We start from the raw sequence: 15,243 nt of genomic DNA, 5'->3' as shown, positions 1-15,243 counted from the left end.
GAATTGCAGGGTTTTTCAACACATGAATATTTATTGTGTATACTATTTATACAAATAGAAATGAATTGAATGATATACAGTAAAGATTTTCTCAAAGCAAACTCTTTTAAAAAAAATAAAACTTGATTTTTAAATTTGTGATTTTGTTTTACTGAGATTTTATTATTTAATCATAATGACAGTCATAATAATGACTCCAGATGTTGAAATGGGAGGTTTTATAACAGGTATAAGCTATTTCTATAGTACCAGAGGCTTTAAAACAATAAAAAAAAATCTAAATATCTAAGTGACTATTTTGGGGGCAATTCTAATATTTGTAATGCTATCATTTTTAGAAGTTACTATAATTCTATGTGCGTTTCGAAATCATGTTTATTATCTGATTAATCCTTTTCTTTACACCTTGTGAGATTTTTAGACTAACAACACTTCAATGGAAACATGAAACCACTGACCCAGCATTGGGCCTGGAGTTTTGCTTTGCTCTGAAGTCATTATGTTTCTTCTGTGGAATCACAGCCAATGACTTGGCGCCTTCGCATCTCTCTCCTGATTCTCCAGGCTCTCTTATTGTAGCAGGAGTCCCTGATAAATCCCAAGGCTTAACTTTTGGTAATGATGTCCATGAGAGAATAGTTCTACTGTCTACTGAAAGAAATAGCACTGACTGTCTTTTTTGAACTGTCCTCAAACCAGTACAATGGCTTGATCTGGGTAGGCAGATAAATTATGGGCCAGTCATTTTAGAGTTCTCCTTACATGTATATATGTATCACAGAGAATGCCAAGGTAGTTGTAAGAAAGAACAGAGAATGGAAGTCATTTTTCCTTCCAGGCTTCTAGTCTCCTTAGTCCAGGAAATCAGGGGCTAGATATTTGTTGATGATAGCCCCTTTTTCTGGAAGTCAGATTTCCTGTCCTCTCCTCCTACCATAATGATTTTCAGGGTTGTAAGCCAAGGGGATTTTTATTTTATTTTATTTTATTTTTATTTATTTATTTTTTTGCGATAGAGTCTTGCTCTGTTGCCCAGGATGAAGGCTGGAGTATAGTGGAGTGATCTCATTTCACTGCAACCTTCACTTCCCAGGTTCAAGTGATTCTTGTGCCTCAGCCTCCTGAGTAGCTGGAACTACAAGCGCACACCACCATGCCTGGCTAATCTTTTTGTATTTTCAGTAGAGACAGAGTTTCACTATGTTGGCCAGGCTGGTCTTGAACTCCTGTCCTTAAGTGATGTGTCTGCATCAGCCTCCCAAAGTGCTGGGATTATAGGTGTGAGCCACTGCGCCCAGCCCACTGGGGGATCTTGTTAAAGTCATGAATCTACAGGTAATACCAGCAGAGATTCTCTCTCTCTCTCTCTGTCTCTCTCTTTAGACTACTTTATCAAAGCCTAACCATATATTCTTATTCATCATATCCTAGTAGGAGGCCAGGAATCTGCTATTTTTAGCCAGCACGCAAAGTGATTCTGATACAAGTGGTTTGTGGTGGCTGTGGGGCTCAGAGCTGAACCAGGAAGATAAATCCCTTTGTTGGGGCTACAAATAAATGGTTGTTTATAAGTCTCAGGATTCAGAATGGCCTTCTATCACTTGAGAGAAACTACACTAGTCAAGAGAGAAACTCAAAGAAAATGGGTTTATAGATATCAACTTGGATATTTTAGTATTTGTGTCTGTACAAATCATTTTGTTCAGACATTGATTTTGCTGTTACATTTTTTAAATAATTCAGATCCCATTTTCTCTTTTCACTTAATAAAGTTTTAAATTATCTAATATGCATTGAGTTTTAATTTTTTTTATCCCACCACACTATTTTCAAATTAATACATAAAAATAGGTGTATGGATTAGAACAAAAAAGGCAAAACTCATTATTTGCAGATATTATTATCTATATAGAAAGTCTGATAGAATATACATAACACATGGGTCAAAGAAGAAATATCTGGAGGCTGAGGCAGGAGGATCACTTGATCCCAGGAAGTCAAGGCTGCAGTAAACCACGATTGTGCCACTGCATTCCAGCCTGGGCAACAGAGTGAGACCTTGCCTCAAAAAGAGAAAGAAAGAAATCTTGAGAAATTAAAAATTATTTTGAAATAAATAACTAAAATAAAAATTATCAAGAATTGTGGGAAACAGTAAAAGCAATGCCTAGAGGAAAATTTATAGCATTGAATGCAGTAATTAGAAAAGAAAGATCTAAAACTCAATCTTCTAAGCTTCTACCTTAGAAAACAGACCAAGAAGAGCAAGTTAAAACCAAAGGAAACGGAAAAAAAAATTATAACAGAAATTAATGAAACTGAAAACAGGAAATTAGTGGACAAAATCAACAAGACCAAAAGCTGGTTCTTTGAAAAGATAGATAAAATCAGTAAACCTATAGCCAAGCTAAGAAAAAAGAGGGAAGACACAAATTACTAATATTAGAAAGAGGGAGCATCACTACCTATCTCATGGGCATTGAATGGATAATAATATAATAGGAACGAATCTATGCCTGCAAATTTGAAAACCTGGGTGATAGGGACCAGTGCCTTCAAAGACACAATTGCCAATTGCCAAAACTCACACAAGAAGAAACAAACATAATAATCTAGTAAATAAATAGAATCAGTAATGAATAACCTTCCAAAACAGAAAGCACTAGGCTCAGATCTTTTCACTGGTGAAGTCTACTAGACATTTAAGGAACAAATTATACCAATTCTGTATAATTTTTTTCCAGAAGACAGAATTGGAATACATCCTAACTCATTCTGTGAGACCAGCATTAACTTAGTATCAAAACCAGAGAGAGATTATAAAAAAAGAAAACTAAAGGCCAACATCTTTTATGAACAAAAATTCTCAACAAAAACATTAGCAAATCAAATTCAACAACGTTTGAGAAAAATTGTATACTACAAGCAAGTGGGATTTATTCTAGGCAGCAAGGCTGATTCAACATTCAAAGCTCAATTAATGTACTCCGTCACATCAACAGGCTGAAGAAAATATATCATGTGGTCATATCAATAAATACACAAAAAGCACTTGACATCAAACTATACTACAAGGCTACAGTAATCAAAACAGCAAAAAGAAAAAAAAATACACAAAAAGCATTTTTTAAAAATCCAACATCCATTCATGAAAAAGCCTTTGGCAAACCAAAAAAAAAAAAAAAAAAAAAATGTAGGGGGAACATTTTCAAGTTGATGAAGAACATCTACAAAACAAAAACAAAATAACTAGAGTTAACATTGTACTTAATGGTGAAAAACGTAAGACGTTTTCATGCAAGGATTAGGGACAAGGCAAGGATGGCCCCTCTTAACACTCCTTTTCAACATGTCCACTCTTAACACTCCTTTTCAACATCACACTAGAAGTTCTAGCTAATGCAATAAAATATGAAAAGGAAATAAAAGGTATTCAGATTGGGACAGAAGAAATAAAACTCTTTGAGATGACATTATTGTCTATGTAGGAAATCTGAGAGAATTAAAAAAAAAAAGAACTAATAAGTACTTATGACAAGATTGTAGGATACAAGGTTAATATACAAAAATCAATCACTTTCTTTTATATTAGCAATGAACAATTAGAATTTGAAAGTGTCCCCAAAAATGAAATACTTGGCTATAAATCTAACATTATGTAGAAGTTCTATATGGAAAAAAAAAAACTGTAAAACTCTGATGAAAGAAATCAAAGAACTAAATAAGTGGAGGGATATTTCAAGTTGGGAAGAATTGACATCTTGACAATATTAAGCCTTTTGAAAAAGAAGCCTCAATATTGTCAAGATGTCAGTTCTTCCCAACTTGATCTACAGATCAACACAACCCCAATTAAGATCCAAGGGAGTTCTTTTGTGGATATCAAACAATTGATTTTAGAGTTTATATGGAGAGGCAAAAGACCCAGAATAGACAATATTGAAGGAAAAGAACAAAATTTTTAAAAATTTAAAAAAAAAAGGAACTGCCTAATGTGAAGACTTACTATAAAACTACAGTAATTGGCCAGGCGCAATGGCTCATGCCTGTAATCCCAGCACTTTGGGAGGACGAGGTGGGCGAATCACGAGTTCAGGAGATGGAGACCATCCTGGCTAATACGGTGAAACCCCATCTCTACTAAAAATACAAAAAATTAGCCCAGCTTATATCACCTTTTTAAAAATCCACTCGATTGATGGGCATTTTATCCAATCCTTGATTGATGGGCATTTGAGTTGATTCCATATTTTTGCAATTGCGAATTGTTCTGCTATAAACATGCACGTGCAAGTGCCTTTTTTGTATAATGACTTCTTTTCCTCTGGTCCCATTACCCATTACCCAGTAATGGGATTGCTGAGTCAAATGGTAGATCTCCTTTTAGTTCTTTAAGGAATTTGGACTGAGTGCGGTGGCTCACGCCTGTAACCCAGCACTCTGGGAGGCTGAGGTGAGTGGATCAGTTGAGGTCAGGAGTTCAAGACCAGCCTGGTCAAAATGGCAAAACCCAGTCCCTACTGAAAATACAAAAAAAAATTAGCCGGGCGTGGTGGCATGCGCCTGTAATCCCAGCTATTTGGGAGGCTGAGGTGGAAGAATAACTTAAATCCGGGAGGCAGAGGTTGCAGTGAGCTGAGATCATGCTACTGCACTCCAGCCTGGGAGTGCAGAAGCTTCTTAGTTTAATTAAGTCCCATCTATTTATCTTTGTTTTTGTTGCATTTGTTTTTGGGTTCTTGGTCAGGAAATGTTTGCCTAAGCCAATGTCTAGAAGCATTTTTCCAATGTTATCTTCTAGAATTTTTACGGTTCTGCACAGTGAAAGAAACAATCAGCAGAGTAAACAGACAATCCACAGAGTGGGAGAAAATCTTCACAAACTATGCAACAATTGCAGAATATACATTTTCATCAGCACATGGAACATTCCCCAAGATCATATGATAGACAACTAAACAAGTCTCAATAAATTTAAGAAAACTGAAATTATATTAAGTACTCTCTCAGACCACATTGGAATAAAATTGGAAATCAAGTACAAAAGGAATTCACAAAACCATGCATTGAATCTATAAATTTGGGCAGTATGGCCATTTTCACGATATTGATTATTCCTAACCATGAGCTTGGAATGTTTCTCCATTTGTTTGTGTCCTCTCTTATTTCCTTGAGCAGTAGTTTGTAGTTCTCCTTAAAGAGGTCTTTTACATTCTTTGTTAGTTGTATTCCTAGGTATTTTATTCTCTTTGTAGCAACTGTGATTGGGAGTTTGCTCATGATTTGGCTCTCTTGTTAGTCTGTTATTGGTGCATAGAAATGCTTGTGATTGCTGCACATTGATTCTGTATCCTGAGACTTTGCTGAAGTTGCTTATCAGTTTACGGAGATTTTGGGCTGAGATGATAGGGTCTTCTAAATATACAATCATGTCATCTGCAAATAGAGACAATTTGGTTTCCTCTTTTCCTAATCGAATACCCTTTATTTTTTATTCTTGCCTAATTGCTCTGGCTAGAACTTCCAATACTATATTAAATAGGAGTGGTGACAGAGGGCATCTTTGTCTGGTGCCAGATTTCAAAGGGAATGCTTCTCGTTTTTGCCCATTCAGTATGATATTGGCTGTGGGTTTGTCATAAATAGCTTTTATTATTTTGAGATAATTCCTTCGATACCTAGTTTATTGAGAGTTTTTAGCATAAAGGGCTGTTGAATTTTGTCAAAGGTCTTCTCTGCATCTATTGAGATAATCGTGGTTTTTGTTTTTGATTCTGTTTTTATGGTAGATTACGTTTATAGATTTGTGTATGTTGAACCAGCCTTGATCCCCGGGATGAAGCCTACTTGATCGTGATGGATAAGCTTTTTGATGTGCTGTTGCAATTGGTTTGCCAGTATTTTATTGAAGATTTTTGCATCTATGTTCATCATGGTTATTGGCCTGAAGTTTTCTTTTTTTGTTGAGTCTCTGCTGGGTTTTCTTATCAGGATGACGTTGGTCTCATGAAATGATTTGGGAAGGATTCCCTCCTTTTGTATTGTTTGGAATAGTTTCAGAAGGAATAGTACCAGCTCCTCTTTGTACATCTGGTAGAATTCAGCTGTGAGCCCGTCTGGACCTGGACTTTTTTTGGTTGGTAGGCTACTAATTGCTGCCTCAACTTCAGCCCTTGTTATTGGTCTGTTCAAGGTTTCAACTTCTTCCTGGTTTAGGCTTGGGAAGGTGCAAGTGTCCAGGAATTTATCCATTTCTTCCAGGTTTACTGGTTTATGTGCATAGAGTTGTTTGTAGTAATCTCTGATTGTAGTTTGTATTTCTGTGGAGTCAGTGGCGATATCCCCTTCATTGTTTTTTATTGCATCTATTTGATTCTTCTCCTTTTTTGTTTTTATTAATCTAGCTAGCGGTCTGTCTATTTTGTTGATCTTTTCAAAAACCAGCTCCTGGATTTATTAATTTTTTGAAGTGTTTTTTTCTGTCTCTATCTCCTTCATTTCTGCTCTGATCTTAGTTATTTCTTGTCTTCTGCTAGCTTTTGAGTTTTTTTGATCTTGCTCCTCTAACTCTTTCAATTTTGATGATAGGATGTCAATTTTAGATCTTTCCTCGCTTCTCTGGTGGGCATTTGTTGCTGTAAATTTCCCTCTAGCCACTGCTTTAAATGTGTCCTAGAGATTCTGGTACGTTGTTGTCTTCATTCTTGTTGGTTTCACAGAACATCTTTATTTCTGCCTTCACTTCATTGTTTATCCAGTCGACATTCAAGAGCCAGTTGTTCAGTTTCCATGAAGTTGTGTGGTCCTGAGTTAGTTTCTTAATTCTAATTTGATCTCACTGTGATCTGAGAGACTGTTTGTTATGATTTCTGTTCTTTTGCATTTGCTGAGGAGTGATTTACTTCCAATTATGTGGATTATGTTAAACAACCAAACCTAAGAATAATTGAAGATTCTTTCTTTCATCCTGACTTTGAATAACCTGATGACTATGTGCCTAGTTGATGATCTTTATGTGATAAATTTCCTGGGTGTCCTTTGAGCATCTGGATGTCTAGATCTCTAGCAAGGCCAGGAAAATTTTGTTAATTATTGCCTCAAATAAGTTTTCCAAACTTTTAGATTTCTCTTCTTTCTCATAAAGACCAATTATTCTTAAGTTTGGTTGTTTAACATAATCCCAAACTTCTTGGAAGCTTTGTTCATTTTTTAATTCTTTTTTCTTTGTCTTGGGTTAATTGGGTTAATTTGAAAGCCTTGTTTTTGAGCTCTGAAGTTCTTTCTTTTAGGTGTTCAATTCTATTGTTGAAACTTACCAGTGTATCTTGCATTTCTCCAAGTCTGTCTTTCATTTCCAGAAGTTGTGATTGTTTTTTATTTGTGTTATTTCTCTGGAGATTTTTTTTGTCCATATCCTGTATGATTTTTAACATTTCTTTAACTTGGTTTTCACTTTTTCTGGTGCCTCCTTGAATAGGTTAAAAACTGACCTTCTGAATTCTTTCTCTGGCAATTCAGAGATTTCTTCTTGGTTTGGATCCATTGCTGGTGAGCTAGAGTGATCTTTTGATAGTATTGAAGAACTTGCTTTGTCGTATTACCAGAATTGTTTTTCTGGTTCCTTCTCATTTGGGTAGACTATGTCAGAAGAAAGATTTGGGGCTCAAGGGCTGCTGTTCAGATTATTTCGTCCTATGGGGTGATACCTTGATGTGGTGCTCTCCTCCTTCCTCTAGGGATGGGGCTTCCTGAGAGCTGGATAGTGATTGTTATTGCTGTTGTGGGTCTAGCCACCTAATGGAGCTTGGGCTGGTACTGGGGGGGATCTCCAAAGAGTCCTGTGATGTGATCTGTCTTCAAGTCTCTCAGCCATGGATACCAGCACCTGTTCCAGTGGAGGTAGCATAGGAGTGAAGTGGACTCTTTGAGGGTCCTTGGTTGTAGTTTTGTTTCATGCACTGGCTTTCTCAAATGCTGGTTGTGCTAGCAGTGAAACTGTCACATGGACAGACTCAGGACCTCTGGTTTGCCAGGATGTTACAGGCAGTGGAATTAGCTGTTGTTTTCTCTTTTCTTGTAGCAGGTTTGTTCTTTTATAAGTTGCTGTAATGGCCTGAGTTGGTTGGGCTCCAGCCAGGAGGTGATGCTTTCAAGAGTGCATCAGCTGTGGTAGTATAGTGAGGATACAGGCTTGCCCTAAGGTTGCCTGCATAAGTATTTTGTTTTCTCAGGTGATGCGTGGGGCCATAGAGCCCCCAAGAGATAAAGTCTTTTGTCTTTGGCTATCAGGGCAGGTAGATAAAGACCATCAGGTGGGAGGAAGGTTAGGGATGTCCAAGCTTAGACTCCTTAGGTGGGGCTTGCTGCAGCAGCTGTGGGGGATGGAGATGTGGTTCTCAGGACAATGGAGTTATGTTCCCGGGGGGATTATGGCTGCCTCTGATGCATCATGTAGGTCACCAGGGAAATGGGGGAAAGTCTGCAGTGACAGGCCTCACTCAACTCTTCTGCAGCCAGCAAGCCCAGTCTCACTCCCTTTATGCCTCCTCACCCCCGACAACACCAAGTTTTTATCCTGGCAGCCAGTGATCAGGGCTGAGATTCCCCCCAGGCTACAAGCCTCCCCTGCTGGGAAAGCCAGCAGGGCTTTTAGGCCCCACCCCTCCCAGCCTGCCACTGCTTCTGTGCCCTATCTGCACTTTCCATTCATCTCCCTCCTCTGAATTCTGCACAGGAAAATTCATACTTGGTCAAAATTATTACAAAGCTCATCTGTAAATTTCCTTCTCTGTGTGGTCCTTCCCCAATTCCACTGGCAGCCTTCTCAAAGGACCCCAGTGAGATAAAGTCAGAAATGGCTTCCCTGGTGACTGGGAGTACCTACAGGGTTCTTTCTGCTGCTGCATCTACTTTTACATTTTGCTCAGCTCTCTAAATTGATTTCAGCTCTAGGTAAGGTGAAATCCCTCTCCTGTGATCTGGATTTTCAGGTTCCTCAGTGAGGATGTGTGTTGGGTGGTAGACTTTCCCCCTTCACACTCACCATTTTTCAGCTGTCTTAGAGTTTGTAGCCACAAGTCACATTTTCAAAGGGTCTGTGAATTTTTTCAGTGTTCTTGGTATGTTCCTGTGATAGTTCTTGAAGCAAAAGCTCATAATGTCTCCATATACTGTTCTGTTCATCTCAGTGGGAGCTGTAAGTTAGTCATGCCTCCTATCTGCCATTTTTTTCCTGGAGCCTGACTTTTTAAATACATCACTGAAAGCACGATCCATGAAATAAATAATTGATACATTAGTCTTTATTATAATTAAAAACTTCTGCTCTGTAAAAGATATCATCAAGAGAAAGAGAAGACAAGCTGCAGACTGGGAGAAAAATACTTGCAAAAGACATATCTGAAAAAGTATTGTTATTCAAAATATATACAGAACTCATATATTTTTGTTTTTGAGATGAGGTTTTGCTCTATTGCCCAGACTGGACTGCAGCCTTGAACTCCTGGGTTCAAGCAATCCTCCCACCTCAACCTACTGAGTAGCTAGGATGACAGGTGCATACCACCAAACCCAGCTAATTAAAAACATTTTTTTCTTTCATGGAGAGAGGATCTGTCTTTGTTGCCCAGGCTGCTGTTGAACTACTGGCCTCAAGTGATCCTCCCACCTCTGCCTCCCAAAGTGTTGAGATTACTGGCATGAGCCACCGTGCCCAGCCTAAAGAACTCTTAAAACTCAACAATAAGAAAATAGACAATCCCATTAAAAAATAAGAAAAAGACCTGATGAGATATCAAAGTAAAGAAGACATACAGATGAAAAATAAGTATATGAAAACACATTCAGCATCATATGTCATTAGGGAATTGCAAATTAAAACAACAAGATACCACTACACACCTATTAGAATGGCCAAAACCTGTAATACTGAAAATTCCAAATACTGGCAAGTATATGGAGCAAGAGGAACTCCCATTCATTGCTGGTACAAATGTAAAATGATACAGCCACTTTGGAAGATCAGCAGTTTTTTACAAAGCTATGCTCTTCCCATACAATCCAGCAATTGTACTCCTTGGTATTTTAAAAAAAGGAATTGAAAACTTATCTACACAAAAACCTGCATACAGATATTGATAACAGCTTTATTTATAATTGCTTTATTTATAAATTAAAACTTGGAAAAAAACCAAAAATGTCCTTTAGTAAATGAATGAATAAATACACTGTGATATATCCATTCAATGGAACATTATTCAGTGCTAAAAAGAATTGAGCTATCAAGTCATGAGAAGACAAAGAGGAAGCTTAAATGCATATTACCAAATGAAAAAAGCCAGGACTAGCGTGGTGGCTCACGCCTGTAATCCCAGCACTTTGGGAAGCTGAAGTGGGTGGATCACAAGGTCAAGAGATTGAGATCATCCTGTCCAACATGGTGAAACCCCGTCTCTACTAAAAATACAAAAAATAGCTGGGTGTGGTGGCACACACCTGTACTCCTAGCCACTTGGGAGGCTGAGGCAGGAGAATCACTTGAACCTGGGAAGTGGAGGTTACAGTGAGCCGAGATCATGCCAACACTCCAGCCTGGCAACAGATCGAGACTCCATCTCAAAAAAAGAGAAAAAAGCCAATCTGAAAAGGCTACATACTGTATGATTCCAACTATATGACAATCTGAAAAGGAAAAACTTGTAACAGTAAAAAAGATGAGTGGTTGACAAGGGTTGTGGGGAGGGATGTATAGATGCAGCACAGAGGATTATTACAGTAGTATTTTCATCAGTTTGGGCTGCTATTACAGAATACTACAGACCAGGTGGCTTAAGCAACAGAAATTGATTTCTCATAGTTCTAGAGGCCAGGGAATCCAAGATCAAGGTGCTAGCACAACTGGTATCTGGTGAGGGTTCACTTCCTAGTTTGCAGACAGCCATCTTCTCATTATATTCTCACATGGTGGAGAGAGAGAGATCATCTCTCTCCTATCTTTTCTTATATGGGCACTAGGGTACTAATTGCATTCATGAGAGCCATCTCCAAATATCATCACATTGGGGATTTAGCTTGCAACATATAAATTTTTGTGAGGGCGGGGGGATTGGTAAAGTAGGGGCAAACATTAAGTCCACAGCAGGCAGTCAAACTATTCTGTTTGATACTATGGTGGTAGATCATGTCATTATACATTTGTCAAAACTTACAGCCTGCACATATGAGTGAACCCTAAAGTAGGGACTTTGGGTGATGATTTGTCAATGTATATTCATCAGTTATAACAAATGTACTACTCTGGCATAGGATGTTAACCGTGTGGGAGAGGCTATGCATATGTGGGAGCAGGGAACATATAGGAACTTTGTACTTTCTGCTCAATTTTGCAATAAACCTAAAAGTGCTCTAAAAATAGTCTATTTTTAAAAAATTAAAGTAAGAATAAATATTTTATAATACATGGAACACAGCCACTCTCTTCTTTATATATGATGTACAATTATCTTCACACTACAGGGTTAAATAGTTGTAAAGGAGACAGTACAGTGCACAAAGCCTATATCTGACTTTGTGCAGAAAACAAGCCAACCCTGAATTATAAGATAACTTGCTGAAAACTGGCTTACTTGATGTTGAAAAATTGAGGTCCATTAATATCTCCCACCACATGCAAAGTTGAAGTACAATGGAATTTGATATGAAGGATGAAACTATTACAGAAAATGCAGAAGAATGGTGAATTAGGGGTAGAGAACAGCATCTTTAAAAAGATCATAAAAGCACAAACTTTAAGGATTAATATACTTAATATCGATGTCATATATCAAAATTAAGGACTTTCATCCAAGGAAAAACACAATGGAAAAAGAGATAGATGACAACTAGAAGAAAATACTTACAATGTTTAAAACTGGCAAAGAATTAATATCCACAACATACAGAACACTACTTGCACATCAAAAAATTTTGGAAAGGATGTGAAAGTAGGTAAATAAAAGGCATCATTTTTCTCCTATTTTATTCTATTTTCTCTCCCCATATTCTTCACAATAAACATTGTTTTTGCCCGTGCATCCTAGAAAATTGTTAAAATTGTGGCATTTTTACTGTTTCACATTTTCTTTTCTTTCCTTTGTTGTTTTTTACTTATTTATTTATTTTTATTTTTTTGAGACTGGGTCTCTGTTGCCCAGGCTGGAATGTAGTGGTGCAATCTTGGCTCACTGTGACCTTGACCTCCCAGGTTCAGGCAATCCTTCCACCTCAGCCTCCCAAGCAGCTAGAACCATAGGCGTGGGCCACCATGCCTAGCTAATTTTCATATTTTTGGTAGAGACAGGGTTTTACTATGTTGCTCAGGCTAGTCTGGCACTCCTGGCCCCAGCAATCCACCCTCCTTGGCCTCCCAAAGTACTGGGATTACAGGTGTGAGCCACCGTGCCCGGCCTATCTTACATTTCTAGGCTACTTTAAAAAAATTCTCTTTTAACACTAAATCAGTGAAACTTCCACATGAAGACAAACTGCTAGAGAAATTCAAGATCTTTAGGTTGTAAATTTAAAATGCCATATTATAAAACACTGTTGAGCAAAAGATTCTTGTGTTATTTGGTTATTGGTCATTACGAATTTGAATCAGGGCACAAAGCTTTTTGTGCTATGATATACAGAACAGAGCACAGATGCTTGAAAGGATTAACGCAGCACAAAACAATGTCCATTACTGCCCACTGAAAAATGAGCCACGTTCTTTTACCATAAACAAGTGACTTTTTGAAAGCTAAAAACTTAATGCCTACCGTGAACTAAATTTGCTAAGTAAGAATGATTAGATGGCTGAAAACTTTAGTATGTACTATATTTATAATAAATCCTTCAGCCATCTGACTCCAGTGATTTTCCACTCTCACTCTTCTCCCTTCTTCTCCACCCTCAATTCCCGCACACACTCAGATTAAATGTTTCTTAGAACCATGCTACTTACAGAGTGGGACCACCAGCAGCAGCAGCAGCCGCAGCAGCCACTTCTTGCTAGAAATGCAAAACCTCAGGTCCTACTGAATCAGTCTGCTTCAATAAAAACTCTGGTGACTCATGTACACATTAAAGTTTGAGATCCCCAGATCTCCCTTTTGAAACTATTTATCATTCTGCAGGGGTTCCCAAACCCAGGCTGCAGACTGGTACCGGTCTGTGGCCTGCTAAGAACCAAGCCGCACTGCAGGAGGTGAGCACTGAGCAAGAGAGCAGCGGTTCCGTTAGATTCTCATAGGAGCAGGAGCCTTATTGTGAACTGCGCATGGGAGGAATCTAGGTTGCAGGATGTGTGCTCCTTTATAATCCCTCTAATGCCTACTGATCTGAGGTGGAACAGTTTCACCCCAAAAACATCCTCCCCAAATCCCCTGTCTGTGTAAAAATGGTCTTCCATGGAACAAGTCCTTGGTGCCAAAAGGTTGGGGTCTCCAGTCTCACTATGTTGTGCAGGCTGGAATGCAGTGGCTATCCACAAGCTGGATGATTGTGCACCTGATGAAAAGGGCTCAAAAACAAGGCATTTTTGCCTAATAATCCTTTGGAAGTGACTTAAAAGAGGGTCAATCACGTATGCTTTCATATACATCGTCTGTCCAACTACTTCTTCCTGGACACGCATATTAAGATAATTAGCTGGCAGAATATTCTTTGCCTGAGCTAAACCCAGAGATCTTTTAAACACTTGCTGACTCACAGAACCTGGCACTCTGGGCTTCGCTGCTGCTACCTGGTGAAGAGGAGGGGTACGAGCTCTAGGAGGCCGTCGGTCACGTCTAAACTATCAAGCCGACAGGACTAGGAGCCGAACACCCCTTTTGGTCATGCACTGCCGACTCTCATTTTTAAGATTCACGACAGATTGTTCGGTTTCTCACAGGCGTCTTCCTTTCGTGCACCAAGAGGGAAGAGCAGCGGCGGCCTCAGCAGGGCGCTGGGGTTGCGAGTCCAGCGGTGGGGCCGGGCGCCCTCCCTCCGCGCCCGCCGGGAGATGCGGACGCTCGCTCCCGGCTCCCCGCTGTGACTCCCGATGCGAGCTCAGGGAGACTCGCTTCTCCTATTCCTCGAGCGCTCGCCGCACTTTCTAACATCTCAGAAATATGACCCTTGTCACAGACTTTCGTGATCGTGCACTTTAAAGAAAAGCCAGAATGAAAAAATTTGTCCGAATGAATTTGTCAGTTTAATGTGACGTCCTGGAGGGAAAGGACCATGTCTTTCTCATCCCAGCTACTACAGCACCCAGCAGTCGACCTGGCGCTCAGTATTTCCCTAAGCATCAAAACAAGAATGACCAAAGAAACAGAAAAATGAATGCATGTAGAAACAAGAAATGAATGCATGAAAGAGTGAAGAAAAGAAAGGGCCAGGCGCAGTGGCTTACACGTGTAATCCTAGCACTTTGGGAGGCCGAGGCAGGAGGATTGCTTGAGTCCAGGAGTTCAAGGTTGCACTGATCCATGATCGCAGCTCTGCCCTCCAGCTTGGGCGACAGAGTGAGACCCCGTCTAAAAAAAAACAAAACAAACAAAAAACCCCACAAAAAGAAACAAAAAAAGACAGGATCCCCCAGAGGGCCGCGAGTGCCGGGTGCCGCCGCCCGGGGCCGGTGCGCAGGGTGTGTGGGCCACTTTGTCTTAGCGCCCACCGTCGGACTCCCTCTGTAAGGCGCTTCTCCGGCAGACACCCCAACCCTAAGCGGGCCGCACAGCCTCGTTGGGCCCTTAGTAGGAGAGCGTGAGGGCTGCGGGCTGGTGCCCAGACAGGTGCAGCCGTCCCACGCTTGGCGTCATCCTGCGGCTCCCAGGCCGCGCCATGCCTCGAGGCATGGAGGCGCTGGACCTGCCGGTGCGGAACTGCGCCTCGGGCCTGTCCTGGGGCCATACCACAGCTCAGTGCCCCAGGTCGCCCCTTGGTGCGCCCCACGCCTCGCTGGGGGCCCCACCGCGGCCCCCTTTCGGGACTGCTTACTTCCTCGGCTCTTACAGCGCGCGCGCGTGCCTTGGTTCCATTCCTTACGGCCCCCACCCCGCCTCCGCGTCACCGCCCCCAGTCTCCCGGGGCGCGGGGAGGCTGGTCGGCTGACGGGTGGAATAAGGGCCCTAAGTGGGAAAGCTCCGGTTCTGGGTGGGAGGCGGCGGGGCGGGGCGGGGCGGGGCCTTGGGGGCGGGGCGCGAGCGCCTGGCCACGCGCCGCATCCTGCTCGGAGCG

Source organism: Aotus nancymaae, unplaced genomic scaffold, assembly GCF_030222135.1.
Source record: "Aotus nancymaae isolate 86718 unplaced genomic scaffold, 86718_ANA_hifiasm-v0.15.2.pri h1tg000007l, whole genome shotgun sequence".
NCBI lineage: Eukaryota > Metazoa > Chordata > Mammalia > Primates > Aotidae > Aotus > Aotus nancymaae.
The sequence above is the reverse complement of the archived record's forward strand: the minus strand, read 5'-3'. Positions refer to the sequence as shown.